We start from the raw sequence: 27,030 nt of genomic DNA on the forward strand, positions 1-27,030 counted from the left end.
CTCCCTTCCTCCCCTCTCGCCCCGCTCCAATCTATTCTTCACTCCACTGCCCGGTTCACCTTCCTGCAGAAACCATCTGGGCATGTCACTCCCCTTCTTAAACAACTCCAGTGGTTGCCTATCAACCTCCGCTCCAAACAAAAACTTCTCACTCTAGGCTTCAAGGCTCTATATCACCTTGCCCCTTCCTACCTCTCCTCCCTTCTCTCTTTCTACCGCCCACCCCGCATGCTCTGCTCCTCTGCCGCCCACCTCCTCACCGTCCCTCGGTCTCGCCTATCCCGCCGTGGACCCCTGGGCCACGTCCTCCCGCAATCCTGGAACGCCCTCCCTCTTCACCTCCGCCAAACTGATTCTCTTTCCCTCTTCAAAACCCTACTTAAAACTCACCTCCTCCAAGAGGCCTTCCCAGACTGAGCTCCTCTTCTCCCTCTACTTCCTCTACCACCCCCCCTCACCTCTCCGCAGCTAAACCCTCTTTTCCCCCTTTTCCCTCTGCTCCTCCCCCTCTCCCTTCCCATTCCCTCAGCAGTGTACTCGTCTGCTCAACTGCATATATTTTCATTACCATATTTATTTTGTTAATGAAATGTACATCGCCTTGATTCTATTTAGTTGCCATTGTTTTTACGAGATGTTCTTCCCCTTGACTCTATTTATTGCCATTGTTCTTGTCTGTCCATCTCCCCCGATTAGACTGTAAGCCCGTCAAACGGCAGGGACTGTCTCTATCTGTTGCTGACTTGTTCATTCCAAGCGCTTAGTACAGTGCTCTGCACATAGTAAGCGCTCAATAAATACTATTGAATGAATGAATGAAAGGTGGGATGAGGGTTGTTTCTGACCTGATTAACACGTACCTCTTGTTTTAGGCTGTGGAGTTGTCTCGGGCTCATAGCGACTCTATGGACACATCTCTCCCAGAACACCACCTCCATCTGCAATCGTTTTGGTAGTGGATCCATAGAGCTTTCTTGGTAAAAATACAGAAGTGGTTTACCATCACCTCCTCCATGCAATAAACTCGAGTCTCTGCCCTTAACTCTTTCCTATGCCACTGCTGTCCAGCACAGGTGAATTTGATTTGTAGCAGATTGCCTTCCACTCGCTAGCCACTGCCCAAGCTACAAATGGCATGGATATGCCTCTGTGTGACTTTCTCTCCCATAGCCAAAACTGGTAGAGTACCGGAAACTCTCCAGGTGCCATCCTGAAAGGGGAATATGTACCTCCCCAGTGTATAGAACAGTGCTGGACACGTAACAGATATTGGCATAGTAGATAGAGCATGGGCCCGGGAGTCAGAAGGTAATGGGTTCTAATCCCAACTCTGCCACATGTCTGCTGTGTGACCTTGGGCATGTTACTTAACTTCTCTGTTCCTCAGTTACCTCATCTGTAAAATATGGGGGTTAAGAATGTGAGCCCAATATGGGACAGGGATTGTGTCCACCCTGATTAACTTGTAATATCCCAGCTCCTCAGTGCTTAGTACAGGACCTGGCTAATAGTAAGCACTTACAGATACCATCATTATTATTATTAAAAAAGGAAAGTGAAGGTTTAGAGTGGATTAGTGATGGTTTTGGTGAGGTTTAGAAGAGATGCTCCAATTTAATAGAGAAAGCTTACATAGGTGAAATGGAAGGAATTGAGGATTTTGATCAATCAGTGGCATTTATGGAGCACTTACTGTGTGCACAGTAATGTACTAAGCACTTTGTACAATATGAAATGTTCCCTGTCCATAAGGAGCTAAAAGTCTTAAGGAGCAGCTGACAATTTGGGGGGAATTTCAGGTAACCCAGTCAAGTAATTCTGAATATTGCTTGAAGAACTGAAACCCAAAATATCCATGAAACAATCCATGACCTATGATCCTAATCATCAATAATAATTATAACAATAATAATAGTTATGGCATTTGTTAAGTGCTTACTATGTGCCAGGCACAATACTAAGCACTGGGGTGGGTAACAACAAATTGGGTTGGACATAGTCCCTCTCTCATGAGGGGTTCACAGGCTCATCCCCATTTTCCAGATTTAGTAACTGAGGCACAGAGAAGTTAAGTGACTTGCCCAACACCACTCAACAGAGAAATAGCGGAGCCAAGCCTAAAACCCAGCACCTTCTGACTTCTCTGCCGGCACTTTATCCACTAGACCACACTACTTCTCCAAGTACTTACTATGTTCCAGGCACTGTATTAACTGTTGGAGGGTAGATACAAGTGAATCAGATGGCAAGTGATCAAGTGATTAAGACTGTGAGCCCTATGTTGGGGAGGACTGTGTGAAACCTGATTATCTTGTATCTATCTACCCCCACACTTAGAACAGTGCCTGGAACATAGTAAGTGCTTAACAAATACCTAAAAAAAATGCTTAACCAAAAAACATAAAAAATAACAAAAATAATAATAACAACACTTACAAGTTGACTTTACAGATATTATAGGGTCAGTATTAATGTTTGTGCCCACATTCAATAAAGATATACACACATAGACACATAGAGATAATAAAACTGTCAAGTCAATTCAGACATACTTGAATGCTGAGGACTATGACTAAGGTATCTCAGACTGTGAGATATTATCAGAGCTATTTTCATTCTTAACTTAATCTGTACAGTGGTTTTAGGACCAATGAATGATTAAGGAAATTCTCTTTTCACGATTTATGATTTGTGAAATCTTCTCACCAGATGGGAACAATCTCACCAATGACTTGAGATAACCTATGGTTCTCTAAGACAACCAGACAGACTAACACCCTCCCAGGTGTCTGGACTCTAATAAGGGTAGTAGACCTAAAAGAACTTAAATAAACTAGAATACTTATTTCTATAGACTTCCATAAATATTCACTAAAATTCTTCTGTTTTAGATAAATTTTCATTCAATCATATTTACTGAGCACTCAGTGTGTACAGAGCATTGTACTAAGCACTTGGGAGAGTATAACAATAAACAGACACATTCCCTTCCCACAGTGAGCTTACAGTCTAGAGGGGGAGACCGACATTAATATAAAGAAATAAATTACAGAGATGTACATAAGTGCTGTAGGGCTGGAAAAGGGTGATGAATGAAGACAGCAAGTCAGGGTGATGCAGAAGGGAGATAGAGAAGATGAAAGGAGGGCTTAGGGAAGGTCTCTTTCATTCATTCAATAGTATTTATTGAGCGCTGACTATGTGCAGAGCACTGTACTAAGCGCTTGGGATGAACAAGTCGGCAACAGATAGAGACAGTCCCTGCCGTTTGACGGGCTTACAGTCTAATCGGGGGAGACGGACAGACGAGAATAATGGCAATAAATAGAGTCAAGGGGAAGAACATCTCGTAAAAACAATGGCAACTAAATAGAATCAAGGCGATGTACAATTCATTAACAAAATAAATAGGGTAATGGAAATATATACAGTTGAGCGGACGAGTACGGTGAGGAGGGGATGGGAAGGGAGAGGTGGAGGAGGAGAGGGAAAAGGGGAAAAAGAGGGTTTAGCTGCGGAGAGGTAAAGGGGGGGGTGGCAGAGGGAGTAGAGGGAGAAGAGGAGCTCAGTCTGGGAAGGCCTCTTGGAGGAGGTGAGTTTTAAGTAGGGTTTTGAAGAGGGGAAGAGAATCAGTTTGGCGGAGGTGAGGAGGGAGGGCGTTCCAGGACCTCGGGAGGACGTGGCCCGGGGGTCGACGGTGGGACGGGCGAGACCGAGGGACGGTGAGGAGGTGGGCGGCAGAGGAGCGGAGCGTGCGGGGTGGGTGGTAGAAAGAGAGAAGGGAGGAGAGGTAGGAAGGGGCAAGGTGATGTAGAGCCTTGAAGCCTAGAGTGAGGAGTTTTTGTTTGGAGTGGAGGTTGATAGGCAACCACTGGAGTTGTTTAAGAAGGGGAGTGACATGCCCAGATCGTTTCTGCAGGGGAGTCACGTCTCTTTGAGGAGATATGACTTCACTAAGGCTTTAAAGGAGAACAGAGTAATTGTTCATTCATTCATTCATTCAACAGTATTTATTGAGCGCTTATTATGTGCAGAGCACTGTACTAAGCGCTTGGAATGTACAAATCGGCAACAGATAGAGACAGTCCCTGCTCATTGCTGGGCTTACAATCTAATTGGGGGAGACAGACAGACAAAAACAATAGCAATAAATAGAATCAAGGGGATGTACATCTCATTAACAAAATAAATAGGGTAATAAAAATATATACAAATGAGTGGACGAGCACAGTGCTGAGGGGAGGGGAAGGGAGAGGGGGAGGAGCAGAGGGAAAGGGGGGAAAAGAGGGCTTAGCTAAGGGGAGGTGAAGCGGGGGGGTAGAGAGGGAGCAGAGGGAGCAGAGGGAAAAGGGGAAGCTCAGTCTGGGAAGGTCTCTTGGAGGAGGTGAGCTTTAAGTAGGGTTTTGAAGAGGGGAAGAGAATGAGTTCGGCAGAGGTGAGGAGGGAGGGCATTCCAGGACCGCGGGAGGACATGGCCCAGGGGTCGACAGCGGGATAGGCTAGAACGGGGGATGGTGAGGAGGTGGGCAGCAGAGGAGCAGAGCCTACGGGGTGCACAGTTGAAAGAGAGAAGGGAGGAGAGGTAGGAGGAGGCAAGGTGATAGATAGCCTTGTAGCCTAGAGTGAGAAGTTTTTGCTTCATGTGGAGGTTGATAGACCACCACTGGAGGTTTTTAAGAGGGGGAGTGATATGCCCAGAGGGTTTCTGCAGGAAGATGAGCCGGGCAGCGGAGTGAAGAATAGACTGGAGCAGGGAGAGACAGGAGGAAGGGAGATCAGAGAGAAGGCTGACACAATAATCCAGCTGGATATTATGAGAGCCTGTACCAGTAAGATAGCAGTTTGGGTGGAGAGGAAAGGGCAGATCTTGGCGATATTATAAAGGTGAGACCGGCAGGTCTTGGTGACAGATTGGATGTGAGGGGTGAATGAGAGAGCCGAGTCAAAGATGACACCAAGGTTGTGGGCTGAGAGACAGGAAGGATGGTCGTATCATCCACAGTGATAAGGAAGTCAGGAAGAGGACAGGGCTTGGGAGGGAAGATGAGGAACTCAGTTTTGGACATGCTGAGTTTTAGGTGGTGGGCAGACATCCAGGTAGAGATGTCCTAGAGGCAGGAGGAGATAAGAGCCTGAAGGGAGGGGAAAAGGACAGGGGCAGAGATGTAGATCTGTGTGTCATGTGCATAGAGATGATAGTTGAAGCCGTGAGAGAGAATGAGTTCACCGAGGGAGTGAGTGTAGATGGAGATGGAATAAAGAGTGAGGGTGTTCCAGTCCAGAACTAAGATAAGGGTGAGAGGTCAGTGGCAAGATAGATGAGATCGAGGTACAGTGAGAAGGTAAACATTAGAGGAGTATAGTGTACAGACTGGGTTTTAGTAGGAGAGTAACAAGATGAAGTAGGAGGGGTCAGGTGATTTAAAGTCAGTGGTGAGTAGTTTTGTTGATGCCGAAGTGGACGAGCAACCCTTGTAGTTTCTTGAGGAGCAGGGAAACATGGCCTGAACATTTGGTAGATAAATGATCTGAGCAGCAGTGTGAAGTATGGACTGGAGTTGGGAGAAACAGGAGACAGGGAGGTCAGCAAGGGGGTTGATACAGTAATCAAGGCAGAGCAGGACAAGTGATTGGTTCCATGTGTTAGGAGTTTGGCTGGAGAGGAAAGGGTGGATTTTAGCAATGTTGAGGGTGGAATCAACATGATTTAGTTATGGATTGAATAAATAGGTTGAATGAGGGAGAGGAGTCAAGGATAACACCAAGGTTCTGGGCTTGTGATACAGGAGAGATGGTGGTGCTGTCTACAGTGATGTTAAGTATAGATTTCTTGAAGGCAAGAGGAAATGTGAGACTTAAGAGCGGGAGAGAGATCAGGGCTGGAGATGTAGATTTGGGTATTATACACTTGGAGGTGGTAATAATAATAATAATAATATTGGTATTTGTTAAGCGCTTACTACGTGCAGAGCACTGTTCTAAGGGCTGGAGTAGATACAGGGTAATCAGGTTGTCCCACGTGAGGCTCACAGTCTTAATCCCCATTTTACAGATGAGGTAACTGAGGCACAGAGAAGCTAAGTGACTTGCCCACAGTCACACAGCTGACAAGTGGCAGATCTGGGATTCGAACCCATGATCTCTGACTCCCAAGCCTGTCGTCTTTCCACTGAGCCATGCTGTTTCTAATGCTGGTATTCCTTAAGCGCTTACTATGTGCAGAGCACTGTTCTAAGCTCTGGGGTAGATACAGGGTAATCAGGTTGTCCCACATGATGTTCACAGTTAATTCCCATTTTACAGATGAGGTAACTGAGGCACAGAGAGGTTAAGTGACTTCCACTTGCCCACAGTCACACCTGACAAGTGGCAGAGCAGGGATTCAAACCCATGACCTCTGACTTTCAAGCCCGGGCTCCTTCCACTGAGCCACGCTGAAGCCACATGAGTGAATGAATTCTCCATGGGAGTGGGAGTAGAAGGGGGCCCAGAACCAAACTTTGAGGGACCCACCGCCATCTCAAATTCATTAACTTTTGTGGAATGAATCAAATTGGAAGATTAGTTAAAGATCTTCTTAAGCGGCTAAAGGTGGAAGACACAAATGTGGTGGACCAGTAAAACTGTCAGTGGATCTGATATTTTTCTCCTTCCAGTATCTAACATTGGCATAGGATTCTTAATGGGTAGTCATAGCCAACATTAGATCTCAAAATCATCTGGACATAAGAGAATGAACTAAATTTTATTAATTTCTTAGGGTGAAATTTAATAAAGGGACTGCAATGTGCTATACTTACAAAAAAACCAAATGTAAGCACAAATAACTTCATCATAAGATATACCAACTTGTACCTAGAGCAATGTGAACTTACTTAATCAATAATATTTAGGAGTACTTACTGTGTCAGAGAACTGTTCTAAGCACTTGGAAATTTGTATGCAGGATCCCTGCCCTCAAGAAGCTTACAATCTCCCAGGAGGAAGTAATAATGAATATAAGATAATATAAATAAGTCCTAAAAGGTTTGTGAATACTTAAGTCCTTAGGGGGAATGGAAAGACTGAAGAAGCAGTTGGGAGATATGAGGTGGGGCAATTAGAGATTAATTGAGAAAGGCTTCCTGTAATTCAAAGGGGCTTTGATGAGGACAGAGCTATACTCTATCTGATATTACTGAAGGGAGATTTATTGAGCACTGTGTGCAGAACACTGTGCTAAGTTCACTCATTCATTCAATAGTATTTATTGCACGCTTACTATGTGCAGAGCACCATACTGTTTGGAGTGTACAATTCAGCAACAGATAGGGACAATCCCTGCCCAATAGTGGGCTCACAGTCTAAGTGGGGGAGACAACAAAACAAAACAGAACAAAACAAGTAGTCTGGTGTATATATCAAGATAAATAGAATCATAGATATATACACATCATTAACAAAATAGAATAATAAATAATATATACAAATATGCACAGTGCTATGGGGAGGGGAAAGGGGAAGGGCAGAGGGTGGGAGAAGGGGGAATGGGAAGGGGAGGAGGAACAGAGGGAAAGGAAGGGCTCAGTTTGGGAAGGCTTCCAGAAGGAGGTGAGTTCTCAGTAGGGCTATGAAGAAGGGAAGAGAGTTAATTTGGAGGATGTGAGGAGGGAGGACATTCCAGTTCAGCGGTAGAACGTGGGCCAGGGGTTGATAGTGGGACATGCATGAATGAGGGACCAAGAGGAGGTTAGCAGCAGAGGAGCGGAGTGTACAGAGTGGAATGTAGAAGGAGAGAAGGGAAGAGAGGTAGGAGGGGGCAAGGTGATGTTGAGCTTGGAAGCCGAGAATGAGAAATTTTTGTTTCATGTGAAGGTTGATAGGCAACCACTGGAGGTTTTTCAAGAGGGGAGTGACATGCCCAGAGTGTTTCTGTAGGAAGATGATCCAGGCAGAGGAACAAAGAATAGACTGGAGCAGGGAGAGACAGGTGATGGGAGATCAGAGAGGAAGTTGACACAGTAATCCAGTCGGGATATTATGAGAGCTTGTACCAGCACGATAGCAGTCTGGATGGAGAGGAAGGGCAGATCTTGGCGATATTGTGAAGGTGAGACTGGCAGGTGTTGGTGATGGATTGGATGTGTTGGGTGAATGAGAGCTGAGTCAAGGATGACACCAAGCTTGCGGGCTTGTGAGACTGGAAGGATGGTAGTGCCATCCACAGTGACAGGGAAGTCAGGGAGAGGATGGGGTTTGGAAGGGAAGATAAGGAGCTCAGTTTTGGACATGTTGGATGGCAAACATCCAGGTGGAGATGTCCTGGAGGCAGGAGGACATATGAACCTGGTGGGAGGGAGAGAGGAAAAGGGAGGAGATATAGATTTGGGCGTCATCTGCGTAGAGATCATAGTTGAAGCCGAGGGAGCGAATGAGTTCACCAAGGGAGTGAGTATAGATGAGAAGAGAAGAGGTACAAGGAATGACCCTTAAGGAACCCCTACAAGTAGTGGATGGGAGGGGGATGAGGAGCCCGCAAAGGAGACTGAGAAAGAATGTCCAGAGAGATGAGGAGAACCAGAAGAGGACAGTCTGTGACACCAAGGTTAGATAAAGTGTGGAGGAGAAGGGGATGGTCGACAGTGTCAAAGGCAGCAGAGAGGTCAAGGATGATTAGAATGGAGTAGGAGCCATTGGATTTGGCAAGAAGGAGGTCATTGGTGACCTTTGAGAGGGCAGTTTCGGTGGAGTGGAGCAGACAGAAACCAGATTGGAAGGAAGTCAAGGAGAGAATTGGAGTTTAGGAATTCAAGGCAGTGAGTGTAGATGACACGTTCTAGGAGTTTGGAAAGGAAGGGCAGGAGGGAGATAGGACGATAATTGGAAGGGGAAGAGGGATCAAAAGAGGTGACTAAGTGATTGAGAGAGTAAAATAGAGGTAGTAGAAACAAGAACCCAGGAAACTCACATCACTTTTCTAGCGCCAACCTAATCACTGTACCTCAGTCTTGTCTGTCTCACTGCCTACCCCTCACTCATATCCTGCCTTTGGCCTGAAACTGCCTACCCCTTCATATATGACAGAGAATCACTCTCCAACCTTTCAAAGGCTGATTAAAATCACATCTCCTCAAAGAGGCCTTCCCCAACTAAACCCTCATTTTCCCTACTCCCTCTCCCTTCTGCTTCTGCCTTTACGGTTGGATTCACTCTTGCACAGGATGTACATATCTGCATTTTATTTTGATGTCTGTCTCCCCTCTAGACTGTAAGGTCCTTTGTGAGCAGGGATTGTGTCGACGACCCTCTTATATTGTATTCTCCCAAGTGCTTATTACAGTGTGCTACATTTTAGCACTCAATAAATACGACTGATAGATTTCTAGGTCATGACACAGGGGATAAACTCTGAGGCAGTCAGGAGGTAAATGCAAACAAGCCTTGGTCCCAGACCCGCTGCCTCGACTTCCCGGAGCACCTCAAGTTCTAGGCTAACTATACCAAATTATCGTAAGATGTACCATTATGCCTTTTACAGGCTTGCAAGTGTGAACTAAAACTACAATGGCTAATAAGCTGCAATTGTAACCCAGCTCCCTCTCTTCATTTTTTTCAACCTGCTTTGCAGTTCTCTTGTAGACATGATGTCTGTCAGGTAAAAGATCACTCAAAAAGTTCCGTTGAGGGTTTGGGAATAGAACCCAGAAGTTCCAATTCCCAGTTGTCTATTTTCAACTATGGCACTCTCCTGAAATTTGAGTTCCAGAGGATAGATATTATCCATTCACATTTCTTACATTACCATAGCAATCAAAGTTTATTTATAGCATAAAGATGAACCTCAGGAAAAAAAATCATTGGAATATTTTAACATAGAACTTAATTTTAATTTTCTAAAGTAGTACACTAAAGCATTGTATTAATCCCGTTCTTTATCCCTTCAGCTATAATACTTAGTTCCCTTTTTCTTTTAGGATTATGTATTTTTGGTGATACTGTACTATATTTATTGGTTTATGCAAATATTTCAAAGCAAGCAAAGAGATATTAACACTAGTTCTAGAATCTCATTTCAGAAATATTATGAAGACAATGATATATGCTCTAAAAAAAACCCAACCAGCTAGAGTTCAACCGCATAATGTCACATATTTGATACCATACCTGTCTTCAAAATGTGACAATCTAATTTTTTTCAACTTATGATTGTACCTTGGGTTACATTACCCTCAAGATAAGAGTGGTTAGATGTTCAAATCCCGAGTCATAGTTTGAACATTCGAAAAAGGTTTCCTGCTTCTCTCTCATGTCTTGCTTATTGCCTGCCACCCATCATCCTGGTAAACTAGTGGCAATAGTATTTATTAGTAGTAATAGTATTTATTAAGCATTTATTGTATGTGGAATACTGTACTAAGTGGTGGGAAACAGTATACCAGGTGATAATTAGACAAGATAATCAGTGAGAGGTTTCTTTTGGTGCTTTGTTTGGGTTTTGGGAGCTGGCTGAGAGCACCTCTCACCTTAGGTGGGCTCCAGGGCCCAGATGGGATCTCCTCAGTCCCTTGGACCCTGCCAAGCTCTGTCCCTATCCAAGCTCTTTTGGGCCCATGTGGAGCTTTGAGACTGGGTAGAGATTTCTCTCCAAACCAAGATCCAGGGGCTGCTGGGGACATTTTGCACATCATGTGCCTCAAATCTCTGACCCCACAAACTCCACCCCAAGTGTATATAAAGTTGGCACTCCTGATCCTCATGAATAATGAGTTTCCACATCTGGAAGCAGCACACTGATGAGGAGTGATTAGCTGTCCTCTGGAGAAACGAAAATTGACCTTCCCAACTGTCAGCCCCCACCCCCAATCCCTCAGTATTGAGAGCATTGGAACAGAACTCCGCTTCTCCTGGTTCCTGCTTTCTGTGTTTCAAAATGTGAGAGGGAGGCAGTAGATCCCCCAAGCCATTAGAGCTGTGTGAGCATTCTGAGTCCCAGAAGGCTCCACTCTTCTATAGTTATCCTGGTGCTTGAACAGAAAATGTGGCCCAGATTCTGCTCAAAGGTCCTACTCCAGTTAATAATAATAAAAATAATAATAATAATAATGTTGGTATTTGTTAAGTGCTTACTATGTGCCGAGCACTGTTCTAAGTGCTGGGGTAGACATAGGGGAATCAGGTTGTCCCACGTGGGGCTCACAGTCTTAATCCCCATTTTACAGATGAGGGAACTGAGGCACAGAGAAGTTAAGTGACTTGCCCACAGTCACACAGCCGACAAGTGGCAGAGCTGGGATTCGAACTCATGAGCCCTGACTCCAAAGCCCGTGCTCTTTCCACTGAGCCACGCTGCTTCTCATCAGTTTCCTTCTCTTCTGCCCCAAATTGGTCTTCCTCACTGCCTCAGTTTTCTTCTTTGAAACTGAACAAGAGGAAATGGGGTACAAGTGAGACTCTTCTGGCCATTCCTTTTTAGGGGTCAACTCTGAACTATACCTGAATCAGACATATTACATCCAACCTCCGTTTCCCTAGTAGAAACAAGGAAGCCTTGAACGAATGGCTGAAAGTAATGGAGATTGGTTCTTCCTTTCCCCTAGAGAAGTGTCCTTTGTTTTCAGGACAAACATCTCTCTTCTTCCTGCCTTATCTCGCTACTACAGTCCAATTTATATACTTCTCTCCTTTTAACACAAACCTAATCTCTGTACCTCGACTTCGTCTAACCTGCCATCAACTCCTTGTCCACACACTCTCCCCCCTTCATATTTATTCATTCAAACATATTTATTGAGCACTTACTGTGTGCAGAGCACTGTACTAAAAACTTGGAAAGTACAAATTGGCAACAAATAGAGACAATCCCTACCCAACAATAGGCTCACAGTCTAGAAGGAGGGAGAAAGACAACAAGGTAAAACAAGTAGATACACATCACCAGCATTAATATAATAATAGATATATAAATATACATCATTAATACAATAAATAGAATAATAAACATGTACAAATAATAATAATAATAATAATGTTGGTATTTGTTAAGCTATGTTATAATAATGTTGGTATTTGTTAAGCGCTTACTATGTGCCGAGCACTGTTCTAAGCACTGGGGTAGACACAGGGGAATCAGGTTGTCCCACGTGGGGCTCACAGTCTTAATCCCCATTTTACAGATGAGGTAACTGAGGCACCGAGAAGTTAAGTGACTTGCCCAAAGTCACACAGCTGACAAGTGGTAGAGCCGGGGTTCAAACCCATGACCTCTGACTCCAAAGCCCGTGCTCTTTCCAGTGAGCCACGATGTTCTGAGCACTGTTCTAAGCAGTGAGATAGATACAGGGTAATCATGTTGTCCCATGTGAGGCTCACAGTCTTAATCCCCATTTTCCAGATGAGGTAACTGAGGTACCAAGAAGTTAAGTGACTTGCTCAAAGTCACACAGTTGTCAGGTGGTGGGGCCGGGATTAGAATCCATGACCTCTGACTCCTAAACCCGTGCTTTTCCACTGAGCCATGGTGCTTCTCTATATACACAAGTGTTGTGGGGCGGGGGGGGGGGCAGAGAAGAGGGAGGGAGTTGAGGCCATGGGGAGGGGAGGAGGAGCAGAGAAAAGGCAGGGCTCAGTCTCTGAAGGCCTGCTGGAGGAGGTGAGCTCTAAGGACACTAAATGAAAACTGCATTTATATAAAGAAGAAGCTACTAGACATACCGGCTAATCTGACAAGGAACAAACCCACTGAGAACTAACCTTCTTAAGAGCACAATTGTACAGGACAATGAAGTGCAATGTATTCACAAACTCCCAATCCATCTGCCACCCAGTGCCTGGGGATGGATTTGTTCGGAATTCCGGTAGACCACCACTCTCAAAGCCCTCCTAAAATCACATCTCCTTCAAGAGACCTTGCTCTGACTCAACTCTTATTTCTCCTATCTGCCTTCTCCTCTTTTGTGACTATACACTTTGCTCTATGCCCCTTAAGTACTTTGATACTCCTATATATAGCCTTATCTTTTATACTCCTTATATTTAATAACATTTCCCCAATCTGTAAATTATTTTAATATCTTTCTCCCCCTATAGCCTCTAAGCTCCATGTGGTCAGAGATAGTGTGTACCAACTCTAAGCTTGTCTTCTACTTTAAAATCTCATCTTCTAGACTGCAAGCTCATCCTTTAATGATAATGATAAATAACACTGTTGGTATTTGTTAAGTGCTTACTATGTGCCAAGCACTGTTCTAAGTATTAAGGTAGATACAAGATAATCAGGTGAGGGCTGACAGCCACGTAGGGCTCACAGCCTTCATCCCCATTTTACAGATGAGGTAACAGGCACAGAGAAGTTAAGTGACTTGCACAAGGTGACACGGCTGACAAGCAGGGGAGCTGTGATTAGAACCCACGACCTTTGACTGTCAAGACCATGACTCTTTCCACTAAGCTACGCTGCTGCTTTGTTGTGGGGAGAGTCTATGTCCACTTATTGTTATATTGTACTCTCTCAAGCACTTAGTACAGTGGCCTGCACACAGTAAGAGTTAAATGAATAGATGGAATGAACACTTGTACTTTCCCAAGTCCTTAATATAGTCTTCTGCATTCATTCATTCAATTGTATTTATCATGCATTTACTGTGTGCAGAGCACTGTACTAAGCTCTTGGGACAGTATAAGAAAACAATAAACAGCAATATTACAACAATATTCCTTGCCCACAATGAGCTCACAGTCTAGAGGGAGGGAGACATACAAATAAATGAAATTACAGATATATAATAAGTGCTGTGGGACTAGTGGGTTGGGGGAAAGAGCAAAGGGAGCAAGTCAAGGCGACACAAAAGGGAGTGGGAGTTGAGGAAATGTGGTGCTTAGTCTGGGAAGGCCTCTTGGAGGAGATGTCCCTTGAATAAGGCCTCGAAAGAGGGGAGAGTAATTGTCTGTTGGATTTGAGGAGGGAGGAAATTACAGGCCAGAGGCAGGACATGTGCCAGGGGTTGGTGGTGAGACAGGAAAGATTGGGGCACAGTGAGAAGGTTAGCATTAGAGGAGCGATGTCAGCAGGCTGGGTTGTAGAAGGAGAGAAGTGAGATGAGGTAGGAGGGGGCAAGGTGATGGAGTGCTTTAAAGCCAATGGTGAGGAGTTTTTGTTTGATATGGAGGTGGATAGGAAACCACTGGAGATCTTTGAGGAGGGGGATGACATATCCTGAACGTTTCTGTAGAAAGATGACCCAGGCAGTGGAGTGAAGTATGTACTAGAGTGGGGAGAGGCAGGAGGTTGGGAGGTCAGCAAGGAGGCCGTTGCAGTAATCTACGCGGGATAGGATGAATGATTGTATTAATGCGGTAGCAATTTGGATGGAGGGGAAAGGGCAGATTTTAGCTATGTAGTGAAGGTGTGACAGACAGGATTTGGTGATGGATTGAATGTGTGCATTGAATGAGATAGAGGAGTCAAGGATAACACAAAGGTTACAGGCCTGTGAGATGGGAAGGAGGGTGGTACCATCTACAATGATGGCAAAGTCAGGGAGAGGGCAGGGTTTGGTGGGGAAGATAAGGAGCTCTGTTCTGGACATGTTAAGTTTGAGATGATGGGAGGACATCTACGTAGAGATGTCTTGAAGGCAGAAGAAGATGAGCCTGCAAAAGGGAGAGAGGTCTGGGGAGGAGATGTTGATTTGGGTATCAAGCATTTGATAAATGCCATTGATTGATTGATTGGTCCTTCTATTGAGGCATTGCTACTATCAGAACCTGCGAACGGTGTGGAATGGAGTGGGTGTCACCCTCTGGGGCTTCCAGCCACATCAGATCATGAAGATAAATTCTAATTCCCAGCATCATCATATTTGAATATGAAAAGCATAAGTTCATAAGTAAGGAAGCGTATGAGAACACCACATTCTTCACCGGATGGAGTCTTTTGTTAAAAGTGACAGTTGAGCTTTGGACCTGAGGATTCTGGATGGAGAAACTGTACAGAAGAATTTTTTACAGTGTTAATGTCTTGAACAGTGTCACTCAAACCTTCTCATCCCTGTAAGCTTGCCCATCACTTTTCCTTTGGGCATGGGGTATATAATGGATGAGTAGAAAGGGAGGGTTGCAGCATAATGTGAAGTGAATTTTGTGTACTTCAACTACAGCAACATATAAATATACACTCAGCTAACACACAAACACATAGTGTAAAAGTTGCTCGGGAATTTCTAGCTTTCATGTTCCCTCAAAAATGGGGTAAAATGGCCTTGATTGAAGGAGGAGGGAAAATTTAAAGATTCTGCAGCATTACCCAGACACGGAGAAGTCACAGGGCTCAAGTGAGGCAGTATTACAGATCTGATAGCCTTTTTATTTTCTTGATGATAGAGAGGAGGAGAGTGGACCAAATTAAATTGTTAGGAACTAGACATTTGTTTGGCAAAGAGTCAGGCGTGACCGAGTGGCTTTAGAAAACAAACACATGAATACCATGTTTATGACAACACATGTGAGCTGGGTAAGTGAACTATTGGCATACCTAAAGAATGAGGTCATTGGCCAGTTTTAGCCTATTTGTTCAATTGCTGTTGATCCTAATCTCCCACTTGTGAGAGAAAATGGTGCCTTAGATATTCTTGTCAAATCCTTTTGTCTTGCCCTGTCAGTTTGCTGAAACCATATGCCATCAGATGTTTGCAAATATCTGAAATGGCAGCATGATTTCTTTTGGATTCTCCAACTACACCGAGTTATGTTGGCAGACACCCCTACTCACTATCTCTTTTTACTTCACATCACCTAGGTCTAGCACTGACCCCTTCATTTCGCAAGGGGTTAGGAGTTTGTTTTTCCTCCTGGCATTCACAAGAGAGGTATAATGCGTCTTCTTTAGAACCCTTTATTGGATTTGACTTTAAATCTTGCAGCAGAAGGGACGTTACCGAAGGGATGTCTGATTTTAGATTCTGTTATAATCCCCACTTTCACTAGGTGTACTGAGTTAGGAAGAGTTGAGGAAGGGTGTCATATGGTTCAGAGAAGGAAGAGGAGAAGAAACTAAGAACCACTGGAGTTGGCTCCCCTGGGAGATTTGACTAGTCATCAGGGCTGAGGTGATAAATAAATAAATAAAACTAAATTAAAAACTAAATAAAATCCATTTATCCCCTCTTGTTTTTTTGGAGAGAAATCGTATCCCAGAAAGGTGTCTCAAATGAAATTCTATTCCATGTCCCCATCTCTGGCAAACATGCACCTAATCCAAGAAAAATAATTCTATCCTTTATATAAAAATATTTAGGGAAAGCAATTTACTTCATCTTATAATCCTTTCATTTAGGAAGTTTTTCCTTAGATAAGACACAACTCCTACCAATGGCAAATTAAACCAACTTCCTGCTCTATCCTTAGGGGAAAAAATATCGTCCACTTACCCAAGTCTAATAAAATCCATAATCCTCAGAGCCAGATGAGGGGTTCAATCACTGGCTTTAAAACCTACAAGAGAAGAAAGGCACTGTTCTTAAATTTAGCATGGAAAGATGCACTTTTGGAACAAAATAATAACTAACTGCAAAGAAAAATAAATCTGTAGCATATTCTCCTGATCGGAAGGGTGAGATTTAATGCAGAAAGAAATCTGCCTGGAGTGCATGTGATTTGGAGAAGTTTAAGGCCAATTGAATAGAAGCAGCATGGCTTAGTAGAAAGAGCCCAGGCTTGGGAGTCAGAGGTCATGGGTTCTAATCCCAGCCCTGCCACTTGTCTGTGTGTGACCTTGTGGAAGTTGCTTAACTTCTCTGTGCCTCAGTCTCCTCACCTGTAAAATGGGGATTAAGACTGTGAGCCCCATGTGGGACAACCTGATAACCTTGTATGTACCCCAGCTCTTAGAACAGTGCTTGGCATATAGTAAGGGTTTTACAAATACTATCATTATTATTATTACTAATAAAGAAAAAAAGGACCTGAGCAGTCATGGCTGAGTCCAGGTGGGGAGAAGAGGAGAAGGAAGAGGAGGTAGAAAAGAGGAGGAAGAGACTGCCACCCTCTTATGGGGTTAATAAAAAGATAAATTACAATATTATCTGGTTTGTCATTTAAAGCCCACAGGCAATCAGAATTTCAACCTTTAAGGGTGGTGGTTAGTCTACTTCTCTGGGTTGAAAACAGCCGAACTAGATGGGTTTGCCAGCAACAGGGCCACTTTCAATATCACATCATTCCTCTAAACCTTTATATCACATGCCACATCCTTGCTTTCCAGTTAAAACTTGATCACATTAAAAACTCCTCTGGAAATTTTAATTTTACAGACAAACATTTTAAATTTGGGAAACAGTAATCATTTTATGACCCTCCGCTTTCAGAGGACTATTATGTTTTCAACTGTTAAAAGCTTGCCAATGAGACCTAGTACCAGGTCTCCTTCCTATCCTTTTTCATCACTAGCAGATTTTGTTTTTGTTTCTTTAAAGAAGAGCAACAGGTTTCCCAATCAGTGATAAGCGATCATTTTTAAGTGCCATTGTGGTGATGATAACTTCTTTGCCAGCTGTGTTCTCTGAGGCACTCACGCATGTTCTAATGTGTCCCTTTGGTTTTCTCCCCTACTCATCACTTACTCTGGCACCATCATGCTTGACTTTGATGGGAGCTCCAGTTATCTCCACCTCTGGAGCCAGATCAGTATTCATTTCTCTTTTATTAAAATGTTTATATTTAATTTATCTGGTTTATTTTTGATCCTTTGCCTATGTATTATTTATTGATTATTATTATTCAAGCAGTTAGTGTTTGTTTGGCTGCCAAGTAATGTTTTCCACTCTGCCTGGAGTATTTATAATCCAGTCAAAAACATTTTGCAAGCAGCAGAAAGCCAAGGGAGAAAAGGAGCAGTTCACTTAGGTACTGCCGAGTTACAAGAAACTGGTAACGAATTTTAAAAGCAAAGAGATGGGGGAGCCAAGTAAGTTGCCTCATGACTAATTATCACTTTCTTCCCACCCTTCTCAGCCAAAGAAGTCACTGTATTGTTGAGTTCAGGCAGTGAAGGAAATGCCTAATTAAGGACTGCAAGGAGGAGTGAATTCTCAACTGAAGATTAAATAGAGAATCAAGGATGTTGCAGAAAAGGAAAGGAGGCTAATCAAGACAGCTGGCACAAAGAGGGCTTCCCATTAACAAAAGATTTACATATGTATTGACATTTTAAAGCAAATTCAAAAAAGGATGGAACTTGGGTATACCAAGATGTTTGGTTACTATGTAGAGGATTGTGACCAGGTGTTATCCATTTTCACCGAACCTGGAACAAAAGCAGCATTGCAAATAGCTACTTACCCTCTTGGACAAAGTGAAGAAAAAAGAATGCAATTTTCATTCATTTGATTCCTAGATACCTCCTGAGGGGGAAAGCAAGCTGGTTTAAAAATATTTATGGCCTGGTAATCTTTTTGAATGTCCTGGCAAGGCCAGCTTGAAGCAAAACAGGAAGGATATGGGACACATTAAAAAAAAAAAAAAAAAAAGGTTCCCGAATGGACGGCTACAACTCTTTGGATCAGATTTCAGTTTGTAAAAGAGCCTTCCTCGGACATTTAAAGGAATGGGACAGCTATTATCTGTGCCTATGTCTTCATGAACAGAGGCAAAGGAACTGCAGCACTTCTCAGAACCTTTGTTAATGGCTGGAATGGTAAAGGTAAAGGTATGGGAGGTGGTCATATAGGGTACAGGCAAATTGTAATCATGTATATACACAGAACTGGAAATGGTCATTGCTCACCATACTCTGTAAAGTGCCACATTTCATTTAGTTGTGACCCTAAAAACAGAATCTGATCATGATACATTAGGCATGGTCACATAGTTCACATATTCAATCTGTCACTAAATCTGTCACCAAATCAACCTTCACAACATCGCTAAAATCTGTGCTTTCCTAACCACCCATATTCTATCACCCTGATCCAAGTATTTATTCATTCAATAGTATTTATTGAGCGCTTACTATGTGCAGAGCACTGTACTAAGCACTTGGAATGTACAATTCGGCAACAGATAGAGACAATCCCTGCCTCCAAGGATGGACTTACAGTCTAATCCTCTCCTGCTTGGACTACAGCATCATTTTTCTTGCTGACCTCCCTGACTTCTGTCTCTCCCCACTTCAGCCCATTTCACTCTGATTCCCAGACCATTTTTCTACAAAGCCATTCAGTCCATGTCCCTCCCCAGTTTCTGAGAGCCTCTAGTGGTTGCCCATCCACCTTCAAGTCAAACAGAAACTGCTTATCACTGACTTTAAAGCACTCCATTTATTCATTCAATTGTACTTATTGAGTGCTTACTTTGTGCAGAGCACTGTACTCAATCACCATGCCCCATTCTATCTTACCTTGCTGATTTCTTATTACAACCCAGTACGCTCACTTTGCTCTTCTAATATCAATCTACTCATTGTATCTCAATCTCATCTATCTCACTGCTGATTCCCTCCCACAATCTGTATCTGGCCTGGTACTCCCTCTTCCTTCATATCCAATAGAACATCAGTCTCTCCACCTTTAAAATCTAATTAAAATTCCATTTCTTACAGGAGGAACCCCCTACTCCCCCCAGATAAACCCTAACATCCCTCTTCCTTCTGTGCCACCCTTGCACTTGGATTGTTGGTCAGCTCCACGGGACTCCATGGTACTTATCTGTAATTTATATTAGTATGCTTCTCCCCCTCCAGACTGTAAGCTTATTGTCGGGAGGGAATATGTCTACTCTCCCAAGTCCTTCTTATAGTGCTCTGCACACTGTAAACACTCAATAAATTGATTGATTTAGAGTCCCGATGGTTTATGGTGGAATTAATTGATTTAGGTGACTCTATGGCTCAATTCCACTCAAATCAATCAGTGGTATTTATTGAGCACTTAATGTGTGCAAAGCACTATAATAAATGCTTGGGAAAGTGGAATACATTAGAATTACTAGACAGGATCCCTGACCTTGGAGTTTACAATCTAGTGCAAGAACAGAAAATAAAATAAATTACACATACAGGAAGCTATAAAGTATATTCTGTAAAGGATACCTAAAGGATATTTAAAAAAATTACTGTTTAACTGACAAAATGCTTCAGAATATATCCTTGGTCAAACAATTTCAAAATAGAACTCATCAGAAGTAGGATTAATATTTTAGGCACACAACTATCAAAACATGGTGAGTGAATAAATAAATACAGAGAAACCATATTTTTCAAACACAGATATAGAATAGAGATTCTACATTTATAATCTAAATTGCAAGTTGTTCCGTGACTACTTTTGCCTGAATGGATCTTTTCTGACTTAGAAATTGGTTGTGTTGTAATGAGGCCGTAAGTCTGAAGCATTTGAGAAACAAAACACTTTTCAATGATAAAAGAGTAGTATTTGGGTTTGGAAGTGAATTAGACTTGGACATTGTGGTGAGCCCACAATAGGCTGCCTGTTTAGTGACTATTTGTGACCCAGCGAACAACAACAAGGAAGAGACTTTGTGAAGGCACTGATGGGCTTTACTTGAGGCAGTTGATTGTGGGCTTGTGGGGGTGGAGGATGGAGGGAAGTGGGGTTTTCTCTCCCTGTTCTACTCAGTAACGGGCCTGGACCAATCAATGACTGTCACATAGCACCACAATTGTGACTCCTAAAGCAGATAAAACCCGGCAGTTTTGAAGCAAGTGGGGGGACATTTGGAGGCAGTAGGCAAAGAAGCAAGAAGAAAGCATGTTGAGACCATCACTTGGAACCAGAAAGAAGAAGTACTGGCAGAAAGGGCTCCTTTAACCACAGACAGGTATTGGACCCTTGGTGGAGTGGGTGAGTGAGTGATTGTCTCTATGTATCACTCCTTGCACATTGGTAAAACTAAATAAAAAACTTTCCACAGTAACCTTGGTGATCGGAGGTGTGGTTTGACCTCTACCACGTGTCACGGAGGCTCCCCAAGTCCAGGAAGGCCCTGTTTGGTACGAGTTGGTGGCTCGCGACAGACATTTGCTATATTATACCATTAAAGATATTTTAAGGTGCAAGACCAATTAACATGAAGTGTGGAGATTCAAAGTAATGTGACTCACGAAGTGAGAACTGGTCTTTATTTTCAAAAGGGTTCTTTCATATTTGAAAATGTTGAGTTAAAGTAGTTTTCACTTCTTAAGTAGTTCAACCATACTAGTGAAAGTTTCAGTGTGTAACAAACAGGATAACCAGTCCACTCTAGAGGGGAGTTATTTCCATTAATGAGACTAAATCTCAGGAATGTAAGGATGGCAAGTTTAATGAAGACTGGATTTACCTTGTTTTGCCTAGAACATTAAAACGTTATTTCTGCCAAAGTTCAGTCTCTATGACTTGTATGATGGGGTTTTCCAGATCTCTTTGAACAACTAGCACTGTTGCCAAATAGTAGTTATACTCTAAGGCTGTTTTCTGAGTTTGCTTATTGGTTTCTTTTGGTTGACGCTTCAGACATTTGATACAATTTCTCTTTTCAGAAGGTTTAAATCATAATCTTCAAAATTAATAACCTTAGGTTGCTGGTGGTAGGTAGTAGTAGGAAGTATTAGTAATATAGCAGCATGACATAGTGGATAGAGCACAAACCTGGAGTCAGTCAAGGGTTCTAATTTCCAGCTCTACCACTTGTCTGTTTTGTGACCTTGGACAAATAACAAATACCAACATTATTATTATTATTACAAATCATTTCAATTCTCTTTGTCTCAGTTACCTCATTTGTGAAATGAGGACTGATACTGTGACCCCCATGTGTAAGCCCATCATTGGGCAGGGATTGTCTCTACCTGTTGCCGAATTGTACATTACAAGCGCTTAGTACATAGTAGTAGTACATAGTAGTACAAGCGCTCTGCACATAGTAAGCACTCAATAAATACTACTGAATGAATGAATGACAAGGACTGTGTCCAACCTGATTTGCTTGTATCCATCCCAGTGCTTAGTACAGTGCTAAACAAAACCACTATTTATTAGTAGTAGTAGTAGTACTAGCAGCAGGATTTCATACATTCATTCACAGTATTTATTGAGTGCTTACTATGTGCAGACCACTGTACTAAGTGCTTGGAATGTACAATTCGGCAACAGATAAAGACAATCCCTGCCCAGTGATGGGCTCACAGTCTAAATGGGGGAGACAGAGAGCAAAGCAAAATAGAACAAAACAAAAACAAGATATCAAAATAAATAGAATCAAGCAGATACACACCTCATTAGCAAAATAAATAGCATTTACTGGATACGTTCTTGGTTTGGTGCACTATACTAGGTGATTGGAAATAACCGAATAATGTAGTTACATGTTCTCTGCCCACAAGAAGCTGACACCCAAATGACAAATCTAAAACTGTGCCCTAGTATCACAGGAGTTTGAACTTAGAAAGTTTATGGATCTTGAGGATGCATCAGAATTAGCATCAAAATGCTTAATCTATAATTCAAGGGAAGGCCATAGCTTTTAGTTCCCCAAATCCTTTGTATAGAATAATAGTTAGACACACACCTTTTAAAAGTCAAGAACAGGAATAACAAATCCTCAAGTTCAAAGGAGAAATTCTAGAGCCTTTCAATCCCGCAGTGAAGAACACTGGGTTCTAATGTCAAATTGTATAGTGACATGGACAGTGGAGATATAACTTCTAAATGCTTCCTGGACACATGATAAATATAGAAACAAACTTCCATTTTGTAAATCCTTATCTTGAATCAAAAGGTAAGAATTAGTGATTTCTATTACTGTATAAACCATTATTGAGTAATGTTTTGCTTACTAACAGTAAGACACACCCTGACTCTCTAGGAGCTTATATCGTGCAAGTCAAGACACATACATTCAAGCATGCCCGAATGAACAGAACAGACACACCCAAATATTCCACAATATTTTCCATAATTAGTGGGTGATATTTGAGTTTTTTGTTGGGACCTGGATGAAGAATATTACTTAAAGATTCTTCACATCTAATGCTACACTCTCTGCTAGAACAGAGAAGAAAATTTTTTAGTTGATCATTTTATGAAAATTTTTTTGTGGAGGTGGTGGGTGGCATTACTATCAACCCCTCCCAGCAGGCCATGAGATGAGAAAGGGCAGCAGACTCCACCAACCTGTTGTTTCTGCCTCCCTCCACTGGATAAATCCACAGGAACTGGACTGCATTTTGCTTCAGTGGAAGCAGAGCTCTGAACTGGATGTACGGAGCACTGGGCCAGTAGAGAACATTATACACTAATTTCAAAGACATTATCAGAGTTATGATTTTATACTGTGCAGCCATTGTCCAGTTTTTCATTTTCCTCTGTTACAGAGTTAGGTTTTTGGGGAGCCTATTGGCCTTCAAGATAAAATGTTCCCAAACTTCTAAGTCAAAATAGCTTGAGCCCCACTGTTTTTGCATCATTAGCTGGGCCAGCTACCGCCTCAGATGGGACAATCATAATATTTCCTAGGCTGTCGAGCCTTGATTTATAATTTGAATCTTCAGAAATGATAATGGAGAGGGCAATTATCAAAGAAATGGGAAGGGCAATTATCATTAAATGAAAAACACATCACGCATCCAACAGGATGAATGACTATGCCTAAAACAGATTTTGTGGATCTTGCAACTGTTCTAAAAGAACTTAATGGAAAAGATTTCATCTCCCCACCTCCTCCAATTAACCAGATGACTTCGGGTATATTTTCCCTGTTTTTTTGGATGATAACACAAAGCCTGTTAATCTAGTCTGCCTGAATACTGACACTGCTTGGAATATGTAAATTGATGAGACTAAACCAGTTGCTGTTTGCCTGGTGTGAAAAAAGCATTCCATCTTACAAAAACAGTAGAGAAGCAATAGTACTCTTGTTTGTACATTTGGGATTCTTGGAAGCTGTAGACGCTCATTTCATCTGTTCTCTAATACTCTTCCTAACCCATGCTAGGAATCTTTTTAGAGGTGATTTCAGTGTCTTTGTTCATAAGGCTAACAAATTGGCTAGATGTAGGAAGTCCCCCAAAGGACGTTTGTCCTGGCTACATAGATCGTACAAATTGGAACCCAAGCATTAATTTCCATTCCTACTGATCTGAAAGAAGCAGATAAACTTAGGTGAACGGATTTCAGTGAGGGGTATTACCTGTGGGACTCCAAAACAATTTAACTGTTTGAAAAAATGAAAGGACCAAAGCTCTCAGAAAGAGATGAAGGGAAGAAGGCATAAAGACCACCACAGGTTTTATTTGTATTTTGTGGAATGGTGAATGGGGAAATTCTGAGTGCAGTGGATGCATTTTAAACACTTTCCAAATAAGCCTGGGGTCTCGAACAAATGCACATACAGTAAAATCCTGGTAAGAAGAGAACAAATAGCTTGACATAAGAGGCTTTTTCTACTAGTAAAATATCACTTTTTTTGTACTATTTAAGTTTCTTAAGCATCTCTGTTTTTTTTAGAGCAAGCTTCTAAAATTCTAATCCAGGGTCTGGATTAGGGTCAGTTAGTAACCTTGTGAACTGAAATATCAGTTTCAGTTCTGCCATGTTGAAGAAAGGATAATTTCATGACAATATCTCCTAAAAATACATCAAACATAATTGATGTTTTTGTTTTAGTCATCACAATAATATTGTTCCACTAAGAAATAGTTTTCAATGCTTGTCATGCCTGGCTATGTGTTCTCAAATGAAGTTGCCAGAGAAATTTGGCTTGAAAGGAGAATGCATGTACAAAATGCTATCCCTGTAGAAATACAAAGGAAAACAGCTTCTTTTTTCTGTGATGATGGGAGAATTCACAAATTCCCATTTGGTCCTCAGGACATACCAAGAGCCAATAGCTGGGAGCAATATCTGAGTCTAGGAATGGGCAAGTGGACCCCCCTTCAGCTCTGGCCTTCTTGGACCAACCATTCAAGGAGTCTTTCCCCTTGCATTCTCAGTCAGTTTCAGACCGAGAAGCTGTCAGTTCTAGGACCTTTTTTTTTTTTTTTGTAGGAATGAGAAGCACGGACTATTTATTCCTTTTTAGTGGGGAAAACTAAAGATTCTGCTGGTTACATTTTTCAGTTATAAACCTATTTCTAGTCATCTTGCCAAAATCACCCAAAGTGATTATAAATACAGTGCATATTTATGTTTCTGTTACTTCTCTTTTGGCTCAGTGGAAAGAGCACGGGCTTTGGAGTCAGAGGTCAAGGGTTCGAATTCCGGCTCGGCCACTTGTCAGCTGTGTGACTTTGGGCAAGTCACTTAACTTCTCGGTGCCTCAGTTACCTCATCTGTAAAATGAGGATTAAGACTGTGAGCCCCACGTGGGACAACCTGATTCCCCTGTGTCTACCCCAGCGCTTAGAACAGTGCTCGGCACATAGTAAGCACTTAACAAATACCAACATTATTATTATTATTATTCACCTACAATTTTGAGTCCAGGAATTTAAAAGTTGTTTATTCTATGAGCTTCTTAACTACATTTTAGGAGTCTCTGTTGGAAATATGGCAGAATGTCATTTTGAGACAGGTCCATTTTCCCCATCAACATTTCAATAGTTTTTCAAATTTCTTCTTCTTTGGTGTCTTCAATAGAAATGGTTTTGAATGGATTAACCATTCTTTCAGAAAGGTTGTAACACCACCTTTAGGACTAATGATAGTCTACCTTCTGTCTTGTCTTATGCCTTTGAGTCATTTCTGACCCATAGAGACATCAGAGATACATCTCTCCCAGAATGTCCCACTCTCTATCTGCAATCATTCTGGTAGTGGATCCATAGAGTTTTCTTGGTAAAAATATGGAAGTGGTTTACCATTGCCTCCTTCCATGCAGCACACTTGATTCTCTGCCCTTGACTCTCTCCCATGCTGCTGCTGCCCAGCATGTGTACGTTTTGACTTGTAGCAGACTGCCTTCCACTCACTAGCCTCTGCCCAAGCTAGGAATGGAATGGGTATGCCTCTGCTTGACTCTCCCTTCCATAGCCAAAACTGGTAGGGTACTGGAAAGTCTCCAGGTGTGACCCTGACAGGGGTCTACCTTCTGTATCCTTGGAAAATCTAGTCCCCCCGCAATCTCCCTTTTAATAAAGGGTTGGGATGGAGTGAAAAAGTCACTACTAAAAACTGCAGAATGAACAAGGGGAAAAAAATAACCTATGGCTTAAGTGTTTCTTTCCCCTCTGCAACAATGGATGACTCAATTGTTCTCTTAGGACTCCTTAGTAAGTCTTAACAATAATCTCTAACAAGATACTAGGTGAAAGACCAGGATTTTAGCAGCAGGTAAGATCTATCATAATCGAAATGAGAAAGCTTTCAGAAAGAAACCAATGACTTACATGTTCTGCTTAGAATTTGACTAAATTTTCAAACAAAAAATATGAGTTTTAAGCATTTTAATAACTGAATGTGTTTGTATATGTATCCCGGGATGCTGAAGCATTAAAATAATTGGAATGTTTAATACTGAATATTGTTGAATTTTGGGTCAAAACTCTTTGTTTGAGAATCTCAAAGCTATTTCCTCACACTCTACCTGCAAGTGTGCCATTTCTGGAAGGCACGTGGAGTTCAGGTGATGCAACACCTGCAGGATGGTATGCCTTCACCTGTATTCTACCAGTTTCCAGAATCTAACATCTGGTATCAGTTTATTTGTACAGGGATAGGCTAGGGACCAGGCTTCCAGCAAGAAAGTATGTTGTTCCTGGTGGAACCACTTTAGGTTGTGAGACAGAAGAAGCTTTTTGAGCAGAAGAATGAGAATGCATCACGGTAGCCTAATGTAAGAAAGCAGGGGAAAACAAAAGGGGTAAAGCAATTCTCTTGGTAGGAGGTGAAATGGTGTCAGGAATAAATGAAATCCTATTGAAAATTTATAGCAGCCTTGAAATTCTGTGGGTGCTTTCTCCCCAAGAGCCTCTAAGCAATATTATCTGTCCATAAGGAGGCATTTTTGGATAAATGCCTGTCTGGAGTCTAAAAGAAAGAATGGGGCCAACTTTTTCTTTGTAAT

The 27,030-nt window shown here is 42.2% G+C and overlaps 1 protein-coding gene and 1 non-coding gene across 33 annotated transcripts in view; both read right to left on the minus strand.

Annotated features, from left to right (window-relative positions):
* The window catches only part of ADGRL2 (adhesion G protein-coupled receptor L2), a 701,088-nt gene that overhangs the window by 555,361 nt on the left and 118,697 nt on the right, over nt 1-27,030 (minus strand). For all 32 annotated transcript variants that reach the window (XM_039911908.1, XM_039911906.1, XM_039911911.1 and 29 more), the window contains exon 2: nt 16,404-16,467. The gene's annotated coding sequence lies outside the window, so the exon portion shown is untranslated. The remainder of the gene's footprint in view (nt 1-16,403; nt 16,468-27,030) is intronic.
* LOC114811671 lies at nt 25,910-26,047 on the minus strand. Its single transcript, XR_003759367.1, has one exon. It is a non-coding gene; the product is annotated as a small nucleolar RNA SNORA7 (small nucleolar RNA).

The sequence above is a fragment of the Ornithorhynchus anatinus genome, chromosome 4 (genome assembly GCF_004115215.2).
Source record: "Ornithorhynchus anatinus isolate Pmale09 chromosome 4, mOrnAna1.pri.v4, whole genome shotgun sequence".
NCBI classification, from domain to species: domain Eukaryota; kingdom Metazoa; phylum Chordata; class Mammalia; order Monotremata; family Ornithorhynchidae; genus Ornithorhynchus; species Ornithorhynchus anatinus.